The following is an 18,922-nucleotide window of genomic DNA, read 5'->3' on the forward strand; positions in this document are numbered from 1 at the left end:
TTGAAATTAAATTATATGTGGACGACAGAAGCTCTTTGCAGCACTGGCTCTGGGGTACCACGGCAACAAGAGATGTCACCTCCTCAACTGCCTTCTTCGTCCCAGTCCTTACACTCTTATCAGAGCTGGGATGAGAAAGAGAAGGACTTTGGAGAAATGGAGATTTCCTGTAAGTAATTACTTATCTAAGGTGAAGTGAATGGTCAGCCACACCCTTTCCATGTGTCGTGTGACAGGGCTGCTCTTAACCCGATGCCGCTACTGAAGGAGAGCAAACCTTAGCAAGGCCCAGCTCTGCCTGCATTACCCCCAGCGGGCTATGGTGGAAAGACTGAAATCAATGAAATGGACTTAGGGGAAAGAGGAAACTAGGTCAATGGTTTTATGTTCATAAAGAGAAATATCTACAGCTTGATTTATCCTGATGGAAACACATACTTAAACCATGTGTCCACGGTCCCTCTTCAACATATGATCTGTGCAAGTGGAAAGCTAGAGGTGTATCAGGCAAATATAATCTATAGTCCTAAAATGACTCACAGATATTTGAAAATGAATATATTTGAGTGATGGAGGACTCAGGCACTATTTTTGCCTGCGACAAAACAAGTCTCATCTACCTGTTCATTTATCACAGTTTTCTTTAGCTCAGAAAGGCCATGCTATCTGGAAGATTTCATAAAATACAGATATGAAAATACACAGTAGATCAAAAAATGTGCAGAAATACCTAAGGTATCAATCAGCACGAGTTAAAGTAAGGTGAAACCCCGATTTATACAACAGGAATTCACGCATTACTAAAATAGTAAGTCTGAACCATAAATTGAAAGGACAATTCAAAAGAGACTCTGGTGGTGTCAGCATTTTTTATTTTTCTCGTTTTGGGGATTTACTTAAAGTAGAGTCGATTTGTTTCAGAAAATCTTGCTTGCTGGTGAGAATTTCTAATGCTTGCATGCTAGCTTTTTCAACCAAGGGCGACGCTACTGGCAGTAGTAATTATTTTTATTAAGTTTACAATTATCTCATCGGAGAGATCCATTGTTTATTTGGTCATTTGGAGGGTGCAGCAGGAAGTAGTCACTGGGGCACAGCACAAGTGCCTACAGAGACAAGTGCCTCTGCACCAGTGTGCAAACACAAGAAATTCTCACTTAAACAGCTCTCGCCCCAGCTCACCTTGCTCATGTTATTAATGTAATTGTAGCATTGGCCCAAGGGATAGAGTACCTGGCAAAGGCAGGACCGGAATTGTGATGTACCGTTTAACGGAAAAAAGTTATGTTTTAAATGCAGTAAAGTTCAGTCACTTTGGTAATGCCATTGTTTCCACGTGTTGTGTACGTGTTCATTTGGCTGGAAAAGAAGAGTATGTTGCCATAGCTAAAGTAAAAATAGAGCATAGCACAATCGCATAAATAAAGTAACTTAACACAATTAAAACAGAATGAATCAGGGCAACAAAGCAGTCAAACAGAACGCTACACAGCAACCATATCACAACACATCACATTGCACAAAATGCAAATCGAAAACACAGCAACACCTACGAAGGCAGAAGGCATTGCCACCACAAAAAAAAACCCGCTGCAGAACAAATATGCAGAAACATTCTTGTCGCACATTACCACATCCTGGAATTGGTTGGAACTCTCTGACTGGGAGGATTGAGAGGTCACTTCCTGCAGTACACAGAAAGTGACATCGCACTACTGTACGTACGAAGCAAAAGATTTTAAATGTGTGTACCAGAGTTACCCTGCCTCCCCCCCCCCCTCACAACACCCTGCTTCCCCCACTAACCCACTCCCCCAAGACATGAGAACAACCGCGTTTTGCGAGGTAGCCCTAAGTCTTGCTGTACTGTACATAGGGCGGTGGGAGGAAGTCTCGCTGCTGCCTGCGGGATTCCAGAGACGCTAATGCAAAATGCATACATTACAGGAATTCAGTGGTCGATAATACGAATTAATGTTGCCTCTTGTGTGAACACGCACGCTCCAGTGCTCTGGGTGAGACCAGTGGCGTAAAGAAACTTGAAGGGGCTCCACTGCGAAGCCCCTGGAGGGGGTCTCCTCTCCACTGGACCCAGTCAGGGCCTGCCGCCCGTGCACAGCGTACTGTGGCTGAGGCGGTCCCCTGGAGCTCGTCCCCCCACTGCACCGCGGGGGCTGCGCGGGTCTTTGTTACGCCACTGGGTGAGACACTCCTATACCTTCCGACACTTCAGGCGCAAACAACTGCAAATGTATTTCTGTGCTCATCCTAAAGCCACACACACAGCCTATAGCTGCGGGCAACTGTAGTAAGTAGATTTGTAGAGCGCTAACCCAGGTGCCACGCAACGGAGCGCTGTACGTGAAGGCAGTGCATGAACAGCGACCCTTGGAAAGGAAGAAACATGCTCTTACCTGATCCAGGTGGGAATACCTCCTCCAAATAAACGCCCCGCTCTTCTGGGCTCAAGGGTGCCCCTCTGGAGTTTACGTGGACTGTAATCTACGTATCCAGCTTATCATTATAGTCCTGGCCAAACATTAACAGGATAAATCATTTTTTATGGCAGGGTGGGGCAGGAGACTTATTTCTAGCAATGCTGCCACCTTTTCCCTCCAACTGTCAACCCGCCCCTTTCCTGCCGCAGGTTTAGTTCTGTTGTTTTATCTTCCTTCTGTGCCGAGCAATCTTTGTTTAGTTGCTTTGCAAAGAAGAACTGAAGATCGGCGTCATCTCGGGGTGCAATGCAGGGGTTTCCTATAAACGGAGTCGCTTCCCTGTTGTTGCTCAGAATTGTACAACGCTTTATGTGGGTGTGAAGAGGACAGTCTTCGATTTGTGGACACTCGGACTTTGAACGCCGTCCCAATGTGATGCTTCATGTTTGAAACTTCACATGCACTTTGTATAATTTAAGCACATTTGTATATTGAACCACATTCTGTTAAACTTCAGCATTGAAGCTTATCCTGCCTTGCTAGAGTGTGGACAGTTATTTCACAATTACATGCGTAAAATCCCCACCACTATGACTACATGTCCAGCACAGTCACTCATCAACTCTGCAAATCAGTTTATTTTTTATGCAGAGCTCCACACCTTTAACTAAAACTGGACGTTCCCTCCAGGGGTCACTTATATGCTGTGCACAGGCTGATAACCTCCAACTCTGAACATTGTCACCTGTACCGCGAAACTCTTTTGTGCAATCTTTGCGGTTGTCCTTGTGTAAACTGCTTGCAAGCAATCAGAAAACGATCCCTGTAAACACCCTATACCGCTGGGATGCAAAAGCACTACATAAGAGTACAAAGCGACCATTAAAGCGCTATGTGAAAGTAAAAAAGGAATAAATAAAATAGATGTCTGTGCACAACAACAATTGATTGACAGAACCCCTAAACATTACAAGAGTACACAAAATAGTTGAGAAGCGCTGGAGTGTTTTGTGCCCCAAAGACATGTTTAAAGTTGCTATGTCATGCTGAAGCCGAACAGTTTTAATGAGGAATACGTAAACAGTTCAGGTTGGCATGCACATCATAATATTAATGCCAAAGTGTGGCAGTATTCAATATGTAAAAACCCATACAAGGTTTTTGAGCTTACATTCCTAAACCGTTTCAAACTATGACTTTAGATTAAATATGTGGAAATAATTTTATTCCAGCATGAACATTACAAATTTACATTGGGGTGGCGCACCTCACGGAGTTCCACCACTCAGAATTCTGCGGAGTGACCGAAAAACTCGGTGAACTCTGCCTAACTCCATGAAGGGGGGGAGTTGAGCTAGGCCGGCCGTTCACGCTGAGTGGTGTGAGGAGCGCGCTCCGCGTTTCTAAGGCGAGCAGAAACGTTTTTCCTATTCTGTGCGTGGTGCTGGGCCTACTTTTTAATCTACACTCTATCTTTGCAATCCTTACTTTATCATACTTATTCTCCCCTATTTTACATTTATTGCATTACTGTGTGTGTATGTGTAAGGAAATGCCTCCTTGGCATGGTTGCCCCCTGACTTTTTGCCTTTGCTGATGCTATGTTTACAATTGAAAGTGTGCTGAGGCCTGCTAACCAGGCCCCAGCACCAGTGTTCTTTCCCTAACCTGCACTTTTGTATCCACAATTGGCAGACCCTGGCATCCAGATAAGTCCCTTGTAACTGGTATTTCTAGTACCAAGGGCCCTGATGCCAAGGAAGGTCTCTAAGGGCTGCAGCATGTCTTATGCCACCCTGGAGACCTCTCACTCAGCACAGACACACTGCTTGCCAGCTTGTGTGTGCTAGTGAGGACAAAACGAGTAAGTCGACATGGCACTCCCCTCAGGGTGCCATGCCAGCCTCTCACTGCCTATGCAGTATAGGTAAGACACCCCTCTAGCAGGCCTTACAGCCCTAAGGCAGGGTGCACTATACCATAGGTGAGGGTACCAGTGCATGAGCATGGTACCCCTACAGTGTCTAAACAAAACCTTAGACATTGTAAGTGCAGGGTAGCCATAAGTGTATATGGTCTGGGAGTCTGTCAAACACGAACTCCACAGCACCATAATGGCTACACTGAAAACTGGGAAGTTTGGTATCAAACTTCTCAGCACAATAAATGCACACTGATGCCAGTGTACATTTTATTGTAAAATACACCACAGAGGGCACCTTAGAGGTGCCCCCTGAAACTTAACCGACTGTCTGTGTAGGCTGACTAGTTCCAGCAGCCTGCCACACCAGAGACATGTTGCTGGCCCCATGGGGAGAGTGCCTTTGTCACTCTGAGGCCAGTAACAAAGCCTGCACTGGGTGGAGATGCTAACACCTCCCCCAGGCAGGAGCTGTAACACCTGGCGGTGAGCCTCAAAGGCTCACCCCTTTGTCACAGCCCAGCAGGGCACTCCAGCTTAGTGGAGTTGCCCGCCCCCTCCGGCCACGGCCCCCACTTTTGGCGGCAAGGCTGGAGGGAACAAAGAAAGCAACAAGGAGGAGTCACTGGCCAGTCAGGACAGCCCCTAAGGTGTCCTGAGCTGAGGTGACTCTGACTTTTAGAAATCCTCCATCTTGCAGATGGAGGATTCCCCCAATAGGGTTAGGATTGTGACCCCCTCCCCTTGGGAGGAGGCACAAAGAGGGTGTACCCACCCTCAGGGCTAGTAGCCATTGGCTACTAACCCCCCAGACCTAAACACGCCCTTAAATTTAGTATTTAAGGGCTACCCTGAACCCTAGAAAATTAGATTCCTGCAACTACAAGAAGAAGGACTGCCTAGCTGAAAACCCCTGCAGAGGAAGACCAGAAGACGACAACTGCCTTGGCTCCAGAAACTCACCGGCCTGTCTCCTGCCTTCCAAAGATCCTGCTCCAGCGACGCCTTCCAAAGGGACCAGCGACCTCGACATCCTCTGAGGACTGCCCCTGCTTCGAAAAGACAAGAAACTCCCGAGGACAGCGGACCTGCTCCAAGAAAAGCTGCAACTTTGTTTCCAGCAGCTTTAAAGAACCCTGCAAGCTCCCCGCAAGAAGCGTGAGACTTGCAACACTGCACCCGGCGACCCCGACTCGGCTGGTGGCGATCCAACACCTCAGGAGGGACCCCAGGACTACTCTAAGACTGTGAGTACAAAAACCTGTCCCCCCTGAGCCCCCACAGCGCCGCCTGCAGAGGGAATCCCGAGGCTTCCCCTGACCGCGACTCTTTGAATCCTAAGTCCCGACACCTGGGAGAGACCCTGCACCCGCAGCCCCCAGGACCTGAAGGACCGGACTTTCACTGGAGGAGTGACCCCCAGGAGTCCCTCTCCCTTGACCAAGTGGAGGTTTCCCCGAGGAACCCCCCCCCTTGCCTGCCTGCAGCACTGAAGAGATCCCTAGATCTCCCATTGACTTCCATTACAAACCCGACGCTTGTTTCTACACTGCACCCGGCCGCCCCCGCGCTGCTGAGGGTGAAATTTCTGTGTGGGCTTGTGTCCCCCCCGGTGCCCTACAAAACCCCCCTGGTCTGCCCTCCGAAGACGCGGGTACTTACCTGCAAGCAGACCGGAACCGGGGCACCCCCTTCTCTCCATTCTAGCCTATGCGTTTTGGGCACCACTTTGAACTCTGCACCTGACCGGCCCTGAGCTGCTGGTGTGGTGACTTTGGGGTTGCTCTGAACCCCCAACGGTGGGCTACCTTGGACCAAGAACTGAACCCTGTAAGTGTCTTACTTACCTGGTAAAACTAACAAAAACTTACCTCCCCCAGGAACTGTGAAAATTGCACTGTGTCCACTTTTAAAACAGCTATTTGTGAATAACCTGAAAAGTATACATGCAATTTTGATGATTTGAAGTTCCTAAAGTACTTACCTGCAATACCTTTCGAATGAGATATTACATGTAAAATTTGAACCTGTGGTTCTTAAAATAAATTAAGAAAAGGTATTTTTCTATACAAAAACCTATTGGCTGGATTTGTCTCTGAGTGTGTGTACCTCATTTATTGTCTATGTGTATGTACAACAAATGCTTAACACTACTCCTTGGATAAGCCTACTGCTCGACCACACTACCACAAAATAGAGCATTAGTATTATCTATTTTTACCACTATTTTACCTCTAAGGGGAACCCTTGGACTCTGTGCATGCTATTCCTTACTTTGAAATAGCACATACAGAGCCAACTTCCTACATTGGTGGATCAGCGGTGGGGTACAAGACTTTGCATTTGCTGGACTACTCAGCCAATACCTGATCACACGACAAATTCCAAAATTGTCATTAGAAATTCATTTTTGCAATTTGAAATTTTTCTAAATTCTTAAAAGTCCTGCTAGGGCCTTGTGTGTTAAGTCCCTGTTTAGCATTGTCTTTTAGAGTTTAAAAGGTTGTTAAAAGTTTGAAATTAGATTCTAGAAACAGTTTTAGATTCTTTAAAAAGTCTTCCAACTTTTAGCAAAATAATGTCTGATACAGAGATGAATGTGGTGGAACTCGACACCACACCTTACCTCCATCTTAAGATGAGGGAGCTAAGGTCTCTCTGTAATATCAAAAAAATAACCATTGGCTCCAGACCTACCAAAATTCAGCTCCAGGAGCTGTTGGCAGAGTTTGAAAAAGCCAACCCCTCTGATGATGACATCACAGAGGAAGAAATTAGTGACTTGGAGGCCAATGTCCCTCCTCCAGTCCTAAATAGGGAGAACAGGACCCCTCAAGTCCTGTCTCCAACTGTGTTAGTCAGAAATGGTGAGTCCCTCACAGGAGGGTCCCACATTTCTGAAATCACTGAGGATGCTCTCAGTGAAGATGACCTCCTGTTAGCCAGGATGGCCAAAAGATTGGCTTTAGAGAGACAGCTCCTAGCCATAGAAAGGGAAAGACAAGAGATGGGCCTAGGACCCATCAATGGTGGCAGCAATATAAATAGGGTCAGAGATTCTCCTGACATGTTAAAAATCCCCAAAGGGATTGTGACAAAATATGAAGATGGTGATGACATCACCAAATGGTTCACAGCTTTTGAGAGGGCTTGTGTAACCAGAAAAGTGAACAGGTCTCACTGGGGTGCTCTCCTTTGGGAAATGTTCACTGGAAAGTGTAGGGATAGACTCCTCACACTCTCTGGAAAAGATGCAGAATCTTATGACCTCATGAAGGGTACCCTGATTGAGGGCTTTGGATTCTCCACTGAGGAGTACAGGATTAGGTTCAGGGGGGCTCAAAAATCCTCGAGCCAGACCTGGGTTGACTTTGTTGACTACTCAGTGAAAACACTAGATGGTTGGATTCAAGGCAGTGGTGTAAGTAATTATGATGAGCTGTACAATTTATTTGTGAAAGAACACCTATTGAGTAATTGTTTCAATGATAAACTGCATCAGCATCTGGTAGACCTAGGACCAATTTCTCCCCAAGAATTGGGAAAGAAGGCGGACCATTGGGTCAAGACAAGGGTGTCCAAGACTTCAACAGGGGGTGACCAAAAGAAAGGGGTCACAAAGACTCCCCAGGGGAAGGGTGATGAGACAACCAAAACTAAAAATAGTAAAGAGTCTTCTACAGGCCCCCAAAAACCTGCACAGGAGGGTGGGCCCAGAGCCTCTTCACAAAACAATGGGTACAAGGGTAGAAACTTTGATCCCAAAAAGGCCTGGTGTCATAGCTGTAAACAGCATGGACACCAAACTGGAGACAAGGCCTGTCCCAAGAAAGGTTCCACTCCAAACTCCCATCCAGGTAACACTGGTATGGCTAGTCTCCAAGTGGGATCAACAGTGTGCCCAGAGCAAATCAGGGTCCACACTGAAGCTACTCTAGTTTCTGAGGGTGGGGTGGATTTAGCCACACTAGCTGTCTGGCCGCCTAACATGCAAAAATACAGACAGCAACTCTTAATTAATGGGACTAGAATAGAGGGCCTGAGGGATACAGGTGCCAGTGTCACCATGGTGACAGAGAAACTGGTTTCCCCTGGCCAATACCTGACTGGAAAAACTTACACAGTCACCAACGCTGACAATCAGAAAAAAGTACATCCCATGGCAATGGTTACTTTAGAATGGGGAGGGGTCAATGGCCTGAAACAGGTGGTGGTCTCCTCAAATATCCCAGTGGACTGTCTGCTTGGAAATGACCTGGAGTCCTCAGCATGGGCTGAGGTAGAACTAAAAACCCATGCAGCAATGCTGGGTATCCCTGAACTGGTGTGTGTGAAAACCAGGGCACAATGCAAGGCACAGGGTGAACAAGTAGAGCTGGAGTCTGGAAGAATGGCCCAGCCTACCAAGAGGAAAGGAAAGTCAGTTGGGAAACCAACTGCAACACAGCAAAAGAAAGGGAACCTCTCTTCTCAGGAAGAAGTTCTGCCCTCTGAGGGAACTGAGCCTTTGGAGCTTGAACCTTATCAGGTTGAGCTCTTAGGCCCAGGGGGACCCTCAAGGGAGGAGCTGTGTAAGGGACAAGAAACCTGTCCCTCTCTTGAAGGCCTTAGGCAGCAAGCTGCTGAAGAGTCCAAAGGCAAGAAAAATGGAACACATAGGGTCTATTGGGAAGATGGACTCCTGTACACTGAGGCCAGAGACCCCAAACCTGGTGCCACTAGGAGAGTGGTAGTGCCTCAGCTGTTCAGGAAGTTCATCCTAACATTGGCCCATGACATTCCCCTTGCTGGACATTTGGGACAAACCAAGACGTGGGAGAGGTTAGTCAACCACTTCTACTGGCCCAATATGTCCAACATGGTTAAGGAGTTTTGCCTCTCCTGCCCCACCTGTCAAGCCAGTGGTAAGACAGGTGGACATCCAAAGGCCCCCCTCATTCCACTTCCAGTGGTGGGGGTTCCCTTTGAAAGAGTGGGTGTGGACATAGTTGGTCCACTAGAACCTCCCACAGCCTCAGGAAATATGTATATCCTGGTAGTAGTGGATCATGCTACCAGGTATCCTGAAGCTATTCCCCTTAGGTCGACTACTGCCCCTGCAGTAGCCAAGGCCCTCATTGGTATCTTTACCAGAGTGGGTTTCCCTAAGGAGGTGGTGTCTGACAGAGGTACCAACTTCATGTCAGCATACCTAAAGCACATGTGGAATGAGTGTGGAGTGACTTATAAATTCACTACACCATACCATCCACAAACTAATGGCTTGGTTGAGAGATTCAACAAGACATTAAAAGGCATGATCATGGGGCTCCCAGAAAAACTCAAAAGGAGATGGGATGTCCTCTTGCCATGTCTGCTTTTCGCTTACAGAGAGGTGCCACAGAAGGGAGTAGGATTCTCACCCTTTGAACTTCTGTTTGGTCATCCTGTAAGGGACCACTTGCCCTTGTTAAAGAAGGCTGGGAGAGACCTCTCCATGAGCCTAAACAGGACATAGTGGACTATGTACTTGGCCTTCGCTCTAGAATGGCAGAGTACATGGAAAAGGCAACCAAAAACCTTGAGGCCAGCCAACAGCTCCAGAAGTTTTGGTATGACCAAAAGGCTGCACTGGTTGAGTTCCAACCAGGGCAGAAAGTCTGGGTTCTGGAGCCTGTGGCTCCCAGGGCACTCCAGGACAAATGGAGTGGCCCTTACCCAGTGCTAGAAAGGAAGAGTCAGGTCACCTACTTGGTGGACCTGGGCACAAGCAGGAGCCCCAAGAGGGTGATCCATGTGAACCGCCTTAAACTCTTCCATGACAGGGCTGATGTGAATCTGTTGATGGTAACAGATGAGGATCAGGAGGCAGAGAGTGAACCTCTCCCTGATCTTCTGTCATCAGACCCAAAAGATGGCACAGTAGATGGAGTGATCTACTCAGACACCCTCTCTGGCCAACAGCAAGCTGATTGTAGGAGAGTCCTACAACAGTTTCCTGCACTCTTCTCCTTAACCCCTGGTCAGACACACCTGTGTACCCATGATGTGGACACAGGAGACAGCATGCCTGTCAAAAACAAAATCTTTAGACAGTCTGACCATGTTAAGGAAAGCATCAAGGTGGAAGTCCACAAGATGCTGGAATTGGGAGTAATTGAGCGCTCTGACAGCCCCTGGGCTAGCCCAGTGGTCTTAGTCCCCAAACCTCACACCAAAGATGGAAAGAAAGAGATGAGGTTTTGTGTGGACTACAGAGGGCTCAATTCTGTCACCAAGACAGATGCTCATCCAATTCCAAGAGCTGATGAGCTCATAGATAAATTAGGTGCTGCCAAATTCTTAAGTACCTTTGACTTGACAGCAGGGTACTGGCAAATAAAAATGGCACCTGGAGCAAAAGAGAAAACAGCATTCTCCACACCTGATGGGCATTATCAGTTTACTGTTATGCCCTTTGGTTTAAAGAATGCCCCTGCCACCTTCCAAAGGTTGGTGAATCAAGTCCTTGCTGGCTTGGAGTCCTTTAGCACAGCTTATCTTGATGATATTGCTGTCTTTAGCTCCACCTGGCAGGATCACCTGGTCCACCTGAAGAAGGTTTTGAAGGCTCTGCAATCTGCAGGCCTCTCTATCAAGGCATCCAAATGCCAGATAGGGCAGGGAACTGTGGTTTACTTGGGCCACCTTGTAGGTGGAGGCCAAGTTCAGCCACTCCAACCCAAGATCCAGACTATTCTGGACTGGGTAGCTCCAAAAACCCAGACTCAAGTCAGGGCATTCCTTGGCTTGACTGGGTATTACAGGAGGTTTGTGAAGGGATATGGATCCATTGTGACAGCCCTCACTGAACTCACCTCCAAGAAAATGCCCAAGAAAGTGAACTGGACTGTGGAATGCCAACAGGCCTTTGACACCCTGAAACAAGCAATGTGCTCAGCACCAGTTCTAAAAGCTCCAGATTATTCTAAGCAGTTCATTGTGCAGACTGATGCCTCTGAACATGGGATAGGGGCAGTTTTGTCCCAAACAAATGATGATGGCCTTGACCAGCCTGTTGCTTTCATTAGCAGGAGGTTACTCCCCAGGGAGCAGCGTTGGAGTGCCATTGAGAGGGAGGCCTTTGCTGTGGTTTGGTCCCTGAAGAAGCTGAGACCATACCTCTTTGGGACTCACTTCCTAGTTCAAACTGACCACAGACCTCTCAAATGGCTGATGCAAATGAAAGGTGAAAATCCTAAACTGTTGAGGTGGTCCATCTCCCTACAGGGAATGGACTTTATAGTGGAACACAGACCTGGGACTGCCCATGCCAATGCAGATGGCCTTTCCAGGTTCTTCCACTTAGAAAATGAAGACTCTCTTGGGAAAGGTTAGTCTCATCCTCTTTCGTTTGGGGGGGGGTTGTGTAAGGAAATGCCTCCTTGGCATGGTTGCCCCCTGACTTTTTGCCTTTGCTGATGCTACGTTTACAATTGAAAGTGTGCTGAGGCCTGCTAACCAGGCCCCAGCACCAGTGTTCTTTCCCTAACCTGCACTTTTGTATCCACAATTGGCAGACCCTGGCATCCAGATAAGTCCCTTGTAACTGGTACTTCTAGTACCAAGGGCCCTGATGCCAAGGAAGGTCTCTAAGGGCTGCAGCATGTCTTATGCCACCCTGGAGACCTCTCACTCAGCACAGACACACTGCTTGCCAGCTTGTGTGTGCTAGTGAGGACAAAACGAGTAAGTCGACATGGCACTCCCCTCAGGGTGCCATGCCAGCCTCTCACTGCCTATGCAGTATAGGTAAGACACCCCTCTAGCAGGCCTTACAGCCCTAAGGCAGGGTGCACTATACCATAGGTGAGGGTACCAGTGCATGAGCATGGTACCCCTACAGTGTCTAAACAAAACCTTAGACATTGTAAGTGCAGGGTAGCCATAAGAGTATATGGTCTGGGAGTCTGTCAAACACGAACTCCACAGCACCATAATGGCTACACTGAAAACTGGGAAGTTTGGTATCAAACTTCTCAGCACAATAAATGCACACTGATGCCAGTGTACATTTTATTGTAAAATACACCACAGAGGGCACCTTAGAGGTGCCCCCTGAAACTTAACCGACTGTCTGTGTAGGCTGACTAGTTCCAGCAGCCTGCCACACCAGAGACATGTTGCTGGCCCCATGGGGAGAGTGCCTTTGTCACTCTGAGGCCAGTAACAAAGCCTGCACTGGGTGGAGATGCTAACACCTCCCCCAGGCAGGAGCTGTAACACCTGGCGGTGAGCCTCAAAGGCTCACCCCTTTGTCACAGCCCAGCAGGGCACTCCAGCTTAGTGGAGTTGCCCGCCCCCTCCGGCCACGGCCCCCACTTTTGGCGGCAAGGCTGGAGGGAACAAAGAAAGCAACAAGGAGGAGTCACTGGCCAGTCAGGACAGCCCCTAAGGTGTCCTGAGCTGAGGTGACTCTGACTTTTAGAAATCCTCCATCTTGCAGATGGAGGATTCCCCCAATAGGGTTAGGATTGTGACCCCCTCCCCTTGGGAGGAGGCACAAAGAGGGTGTACCCACCCTCAGGGCTAGTAGCCATTGGCTACTAACCCCCCAGACCTAAACACGCCCTTAAATTTAGTATTTAAGGGCTACCCTGAACCCTAGAAAATTAGATTCCTGCAACTACAAGAAGAAGGACTGCCTAGCTGAAAACCCCTGCAGAGGAAGACCAGAAGACGACAACTGCCTTGGCTCCAGAAACTCACCGGCCTGTCTCCTGCCTTCCAAAGATCCTGCTCCAGCGACGCCTTCCAAAGGGACCAGCGACCTCGACATCCTCTGAGGACTGCCCCTGCTTCGAAAAGACAAGAAACTCCCGAGGACAGCGGACCTGCTCCAAGAAAAGCTGCAACTTTGTTTCCAGCAGCTTTAAAGAACCCTGCAAGCTCCCCGCAAGAAGCGTGAGACTTGCAACACTGTACCCGGCGACCCCGACTCGGCTGGTGGCGATCCAACACCTCAGGAGGGACCCCAGGACTACTCTAAAACTGTGAGTACAAAAACCTGTCCCCCCTGAGCCCCCACAGCGCCGCCTGCAGAGGGAATCCCGAGGCTTCCCCTGACCGCGACTCTTTGAATCCTAAGTCCCGACACCTGGGAGAGACCCTGCACCCGCAGCCCCCAGGACCTGAAGGACCGGACTTTCACTGGAGGAGTGACCCCCAGGAGTCCCTCTCCCTTGACCAAGTGGAGGTTTCCCCGAGGAACCCCCCCCCTTGCCTGCCTGCAGCACTGAAGAGATCCCTAGATCTCCCATTGACTTCCATTACAAACCCGACGCTTGTTTCTACACTGCACCCGGCCGCCCCCGCGCTGCTGAGGGTGAAATTTCTGTGTGGGCTTGTGTCCCCCCCGGTGCCCTACAAAACCCCCCTGGTCTGCCCTCCGAAGACGCGGGTACTTACCTGCAAGCAGACCGGAACCGGGGCACCCCCTTCTCTCCATTCTAGCCTATGCGTTTTGGGCACCACTTTGAACTCTGCACCTGACCGGCCCTGAGCTGCTGGTGTGGTGACTTTGGGGTTGCTCTGAACCCCCAACGGTGGGCTACCTTGGACCAAGAACTGAACCCTGTAAGTGTCTTACTTACCTGGTAAAACTAACAAAAACTTACCTCCCCCAGGAACTGTGAAAATTGCACTGTGTCCACTTTTAAAACAGCTATTTGTGAATAACCTGAAAAGTATACATGCAATTTTGATGATTTGAAGTTCCTAAAGTACTTACCTGCAATACCTTTCGAATGAGATATTACATGTAAAATTTGAACCTGTGGTTCTTAAAATAAATTAAGAAAAGATATTTTTCTATACAAAAACCTATTGGCTGGATTTGTCTCTGAGTGTGTGTACCTCATTTATTGTCTATGTGTATGTACAACAAATGCTTAACACTACTCCTTGGATAAGCCTACTGCTCGACCACACTACCACAAAATAGAGCATTAGTATTATCTATTTTTACCACTATTTTACCTCTAAGGGGAACCCTTGGACTCTGTGCATGCTATTCCTTACTTTGAAATAGCACATACAGAGCCAACTTCCTACATTTATGTGTTTGTGTATTTTACATTTTTGCCTTTTTAAACTTTTCTGTCAATTTTTGTCCCCCTCTTTGTTTTCCCCTAACTTCCTAATTTCTTCCTCTCTATTTCTTCTCTTTCCTGTCTTTTTTTATTTTTTATTCCCACCCAGTGCCATGGTAGAGCGTGGGAGAAGCAGCACCAATGCAGGGGGTGCAGCCTTGCTCCATTTTCAGCGAGGAGGAAGTGGCTGCATTGTGTTTTTTTTGTTCAGAGCCATCTTCCCTCCATGCTGGCAGCAAGTGGAAGGGCCGGGAGTGAGTCTGGCTGCAGCAGCATTGTCAGGAATCAATATACTGACTGGGTTATAGCCAGTGCTTCACAGGAGTAGAATGAAGCACAGTTCCCAATTCCTCACCCAGAACCCCCTCAACCCTCACTATAATAATGAAGGACTCAGTGCTCATGGGAGGAAAAGGGTTGGGGATAGAGAGAAGAGACTGCCTTGTCTAGTTTTCTCAGGATCCACTCGCTACTCTCTACAGCCTGCTTGTACTGGTTTTAGAGTGAGCTGCTGGCACTGGGTGAACTGCAGTACAAAATTACACCAAAAATAACCCTACACTCTTCCTTGTTCTAGACGTTTTACTTATATATGGATAATTCTCAGTTTGACTTTCTTATCCTCTAGACTAGGGTCTTTAGTTTCTCTTTGACAATTTACATTGAAAAGTCTTTTGTAAAACATTTTTTTTCTTTTTTCTTTTCTGTTCTTTCTATTGCTGCTTTCTTATCTGTTATTAAAATGTTGTCCCTCTTGTTTTTTCTTTTGTTTATTCTTTCTTTTTCTTAGCTCTTCAAATATCTCTACAGCTTACTCGTTGCATTATACTGTATATCCATTGTTTACACAAAAATAACTTTAGTACTTAATAATCATCTTTGGTTTTTTTAACCTCTTAAGATTTGGTACTTGCGTGACCCAATGGATGATGAAATGCCGATGCCTTTCTCCTCGCCAGGATTGAAAGCTTCTGGTAAGTATTTATTTTCTTCACAGAGCTCTCCTTTCTCAAAACTTCAAGTTTTAGTCACCAACAGCACTGACACCCAAACAAGACACTACCTCCCTGACACGCGCTCAAAGAACAAAACTATTCTGACTAAGACTAAAATACATGCGCACACATAGAGGCATGACGCTCCACTGTAATAACTGAGGTGAAGTGTGTCACTCGGAATGTTGCAAACGCACTTCACTGGCTTCCTTGAATTATCATGAGATCTTGGCAAGGAAAACACTAGTCCAGCAACCCTTACAGAATGCAGATGCAGTCTTCAAGATCCGCTGATGCCGCTTGTAACACCAAGTTGGTAAATTGAAACGTCTTGTGGCCATGGAACCTTTTAGAATGGCCCTGCTCAGTGTAGCACGAATGTTCTGCGGGTTAAGTATGGTGGTAGATTGGCGAGACCTGACAAGCATCAGCTGGTCTGGAGGAGCATGCATAGGCGTACTATGGTTCAACCCACTCAGCAGAAGCTGACACACCGTTTGGTCTACATCCTCTACTGGGAGCAGGACCTGCTCAAACTGCTGGGTGTCCAGGTGGCGGGGTCTGGTTAGTACTAGTAATTATTACTAATTTTGTAGTGTTCTACAATGCTATTTTTTTCAAATAGTAAGCTGCTCACACTCCGAGGTAAGGTAAATTCACATAACGTTACGAATATTATGTGATCCAATTTGAGCGAAGTGCTACCTAGTTCTGCTCGTTGCTGTAGGCACTCACTTGGGCTGATTGTTTAAGAAGTCATGCTGACTCCTCTTCTGTCCTCCTGTACCTATGATAGTGGTACTGTGATGGTAGTAGTAATATCAGTGAGTCAGCATTCTCTGTGTCTTTCTTTTTATGTAGCTCGAACAGTCACAAGCAATCTCCCTGTGATGTCGAGTATGCTTCTATGCAGTGAAAAGGGAGACTGACAGAGCTGGCCCATCAAAGGTTTAGGAAATTAGGACTAGGCTAACTTGATAATAGTGATGATCTAATTTAGAAAAGTACATTTCAATATGTTACCATGTTTGCCTTTACCTGTCAAAATATTTCCTAGGAGATTAACTGTACCACTAAACTACTTTTGTTATCTTTTTTATTTCTTACATTATCACCAAGGGCAAGAAGAGGGTAGCAGAGGGTCGGGCTGGGATGGCAGTAAGGTGGGTACTATCACCAGTACCACAGCGGGTGGAAATACCACTGCCACCACCAGTGACATGGCTGACAGTTGTATGACAGAACCACGCATGGCTTAACAACGCAGTTGGGACCACAAATGCGTCTTTACCACGCATGCCTTTACACAAATTCCATTGCAAAATTATGTTTAGTAAAGGTATGTGTGGTACCTCCGTGCCTGGTTGTATGATACAGCCCCCCCGGCCACCTCACCTCACCCCTACCCTAAACCCTAAAACCTACCCTGTTTTAAAAACGACCCACCCTGTCCTAAAAACTGCCCAACCCCTCACCCCTGCCCTAAACCCTAAAGCCTACTCTGCCCTGTCCTAAAAACTCCCCTTATTCCCCACCTCACCCTAAATTCTACCTTGCCCTGCCCTAAACCCTAAAACCTACCCTGCCCTGTCCTAAGAATTACCCCGACCCACCGCATCCGCCAAAACCCTAAAACTTACCCTGCCTAAAAAAGTACCCAACCCTGTCCTAAAAACTATCCCAACTCCCTGCACCCACCCTAAACCCCAAAACCTACTCTGTCATAAAAACTGCCCCACCTTTTCCTAAAAACAACCCCGACCCCGCACTAAACCCTAAAACCTACCCTGTCCTAAAACCTACTCCACCCTGTCCTAAAAACTACCCAAACCCCGTCTGTAAACCCTAAAACCTAATCTGTCCTGAAAACTACCCTAAATCCTATAGCCTACCCTGTCCTGTCCTGTCCCAAAAACTACCCTAACCCTCCATCTTAAACCCTAGAAGCTACCCTGCCCTGTCCTAAAACATACTCTACCCTGTCCTTATTTACTACCCCAATACGCCACCCCCACCCTAAACCCTAAAACCTACCCTGTCCTAAAACCTACTCCACCCTGTCCTAAAAACTACCCAAACCCCCTCTGTAAACCCTAAAACCTAATCTGTCCTAAAAACTACACTAACCCCTAAAACCTATCCTGTCCTAAAAACTACCCCACTCAGTCCTAAAAACTACCCAAACCCCTGCACCCACCCTAAAGCCTAAAACCTACCCTGTCCTAAAAACAACTCCACCCTGTCCTAAACACTACCCAGACCCCCTCCGAACCCTGAAACCTACCCCGTCCTAAACACTACCCCATAGTGTCCTGAACCACGCATAAGCATGGTGCCTCAACCACGCATTCGCGTGGTTCAGGCAAGCGTGGTAACACCTGCGTGGCTATGCTATGCATTGCTCCAGCTGCGTAGAAAAGGCTGTTTCCCACGGCTGACAGCTGTGCTGGCCCCAGTAAGTTCTTGTTAATATGATTTATTTATTTATCTAACTTTTACCTCTCCACATTAAAATTATTTGTCTTCCTTTCTCTTATACAGTGACTTTTTTCTTCAAATCCTATTCATTCTATTTAATGCTTATTCATATTTTCCCTCCCTGCATTATCCTTTTTTCTTTATTTCTTGTTTCTGTAGCTGAATTTCTCCTGTATACTAATCTGTAGCTTAAGATTTCTTTTGCTTGGTTACTAAGCTTTCCCTCTTAACTTATATACCCTGTGGACTGGCATTGTAAAACTAAGGCAATAGATTAGGTACTCTACTGTGAAGGTTTTAGAGCTTGTAGACCCAAGCAAGCTATTCTATGCTTATTTGTAGAGAAGAGTTTCTATTTCTTGCTCATACTCAAATGACTAAAGAGTGACCATGGCTACTGTGACCCACCGCCCCCCCCCAGTGTTTTGTTGTATTGTATGTACTATTCAGAATCCCACAGTTTTGATAACAGTGCAGCATGGCAGGAAAGTAGTATGAGGATGGTCTCATTGCAAATGCCACGCAAAACCATATGTCTTTTATTGACCAATTTATTCTACCCCTTCACTGTGCTTCAAATGACTCAGTCATCATCATAGCTCAGCCCCTCCATTATGGTTGGCTTGAATACTGGCTTTTCTGACATTGTCAAACAACAAGATGCTCAAAGTGATAGATGGGATTATAGTCATGTATTATGGTTGTATTTTGCCAAAAAAAAAATTAAGAAGGGAGAGGTGTATCTGGCGTCTAAAATGTGTAATCTTTTTTCTAGCTGCACAGACCACCAGTGCCAGGACCAGTGCCAGACAACACAACAGCAGCTGAAGAGGGAGTCTCTGCGGTGGCAAGGATGGGCAGTGGTAAGTCACATTACTTGGTTATTGACAATTACTAATATACCCAGCGTGGCCCAGATTTAAAAGGGCCTAGCGCCTCCTTACACCACATTAGTGTTGTGTTTTTTGTATGTTTGCATGC

General features: G+C 47.1%; 1 protein-coding gene and 1 long non-coding RNA gene across 3 annotated transcripts in view; one reads left to right on the forward strand and one right to left on the reverse strand.

Annotated features, from left to right (window-relative positions):
• The window catches only part of CDH17 (cadherin 17), a 371,516-nt gene extending 368,950 nt beyond the window's left edge, over window positions 1-2,566 (reverse strand). Inside the window, exon 1 of one of the 2 annotated variants that reach the window (XM_069220475.1) lies at window positions 2,415-2,566. The gene's annotated coding sequence lies outside the window, so the exon portion shown is untranslated. The remainder of the gene's footprint in view (window positions 1-2,414) is intronic. The other variant, XM_069220476.1, reaches the window with a different exon arrangement.
• LOC138282668 (uncharacterized) lies at window positions 139-18,774 on the forward strand. Its single transcript, XR_011200982.1, has 3 exons — window positions 139-169; window positions 15,370-15,442; window positions 18,717-18,774. It is a non-coding gene; the product is annotated as an uncharacterized lncRNA (long non-coding RNA).
• The last annotated feature ends 148 nt before the right edge of the window (window positions 18,775-18,922 follow it).

The sequence above is a fragment of the Pleurodeles waltl genome, chromosome 2_2 (assembly GCF_031143425.1).
Source record: "Pleurodeles waltl isolate 20211129_DDA chromosome 2_2, aPleWal1.hap1.20221129, whole genome shotgun sequence".
NCBI lineage: Eukaryota > Metazoa > Chordata > Amphibia > Caudata > Salamandridae > Pleurodeles > Pleurodeles waltl.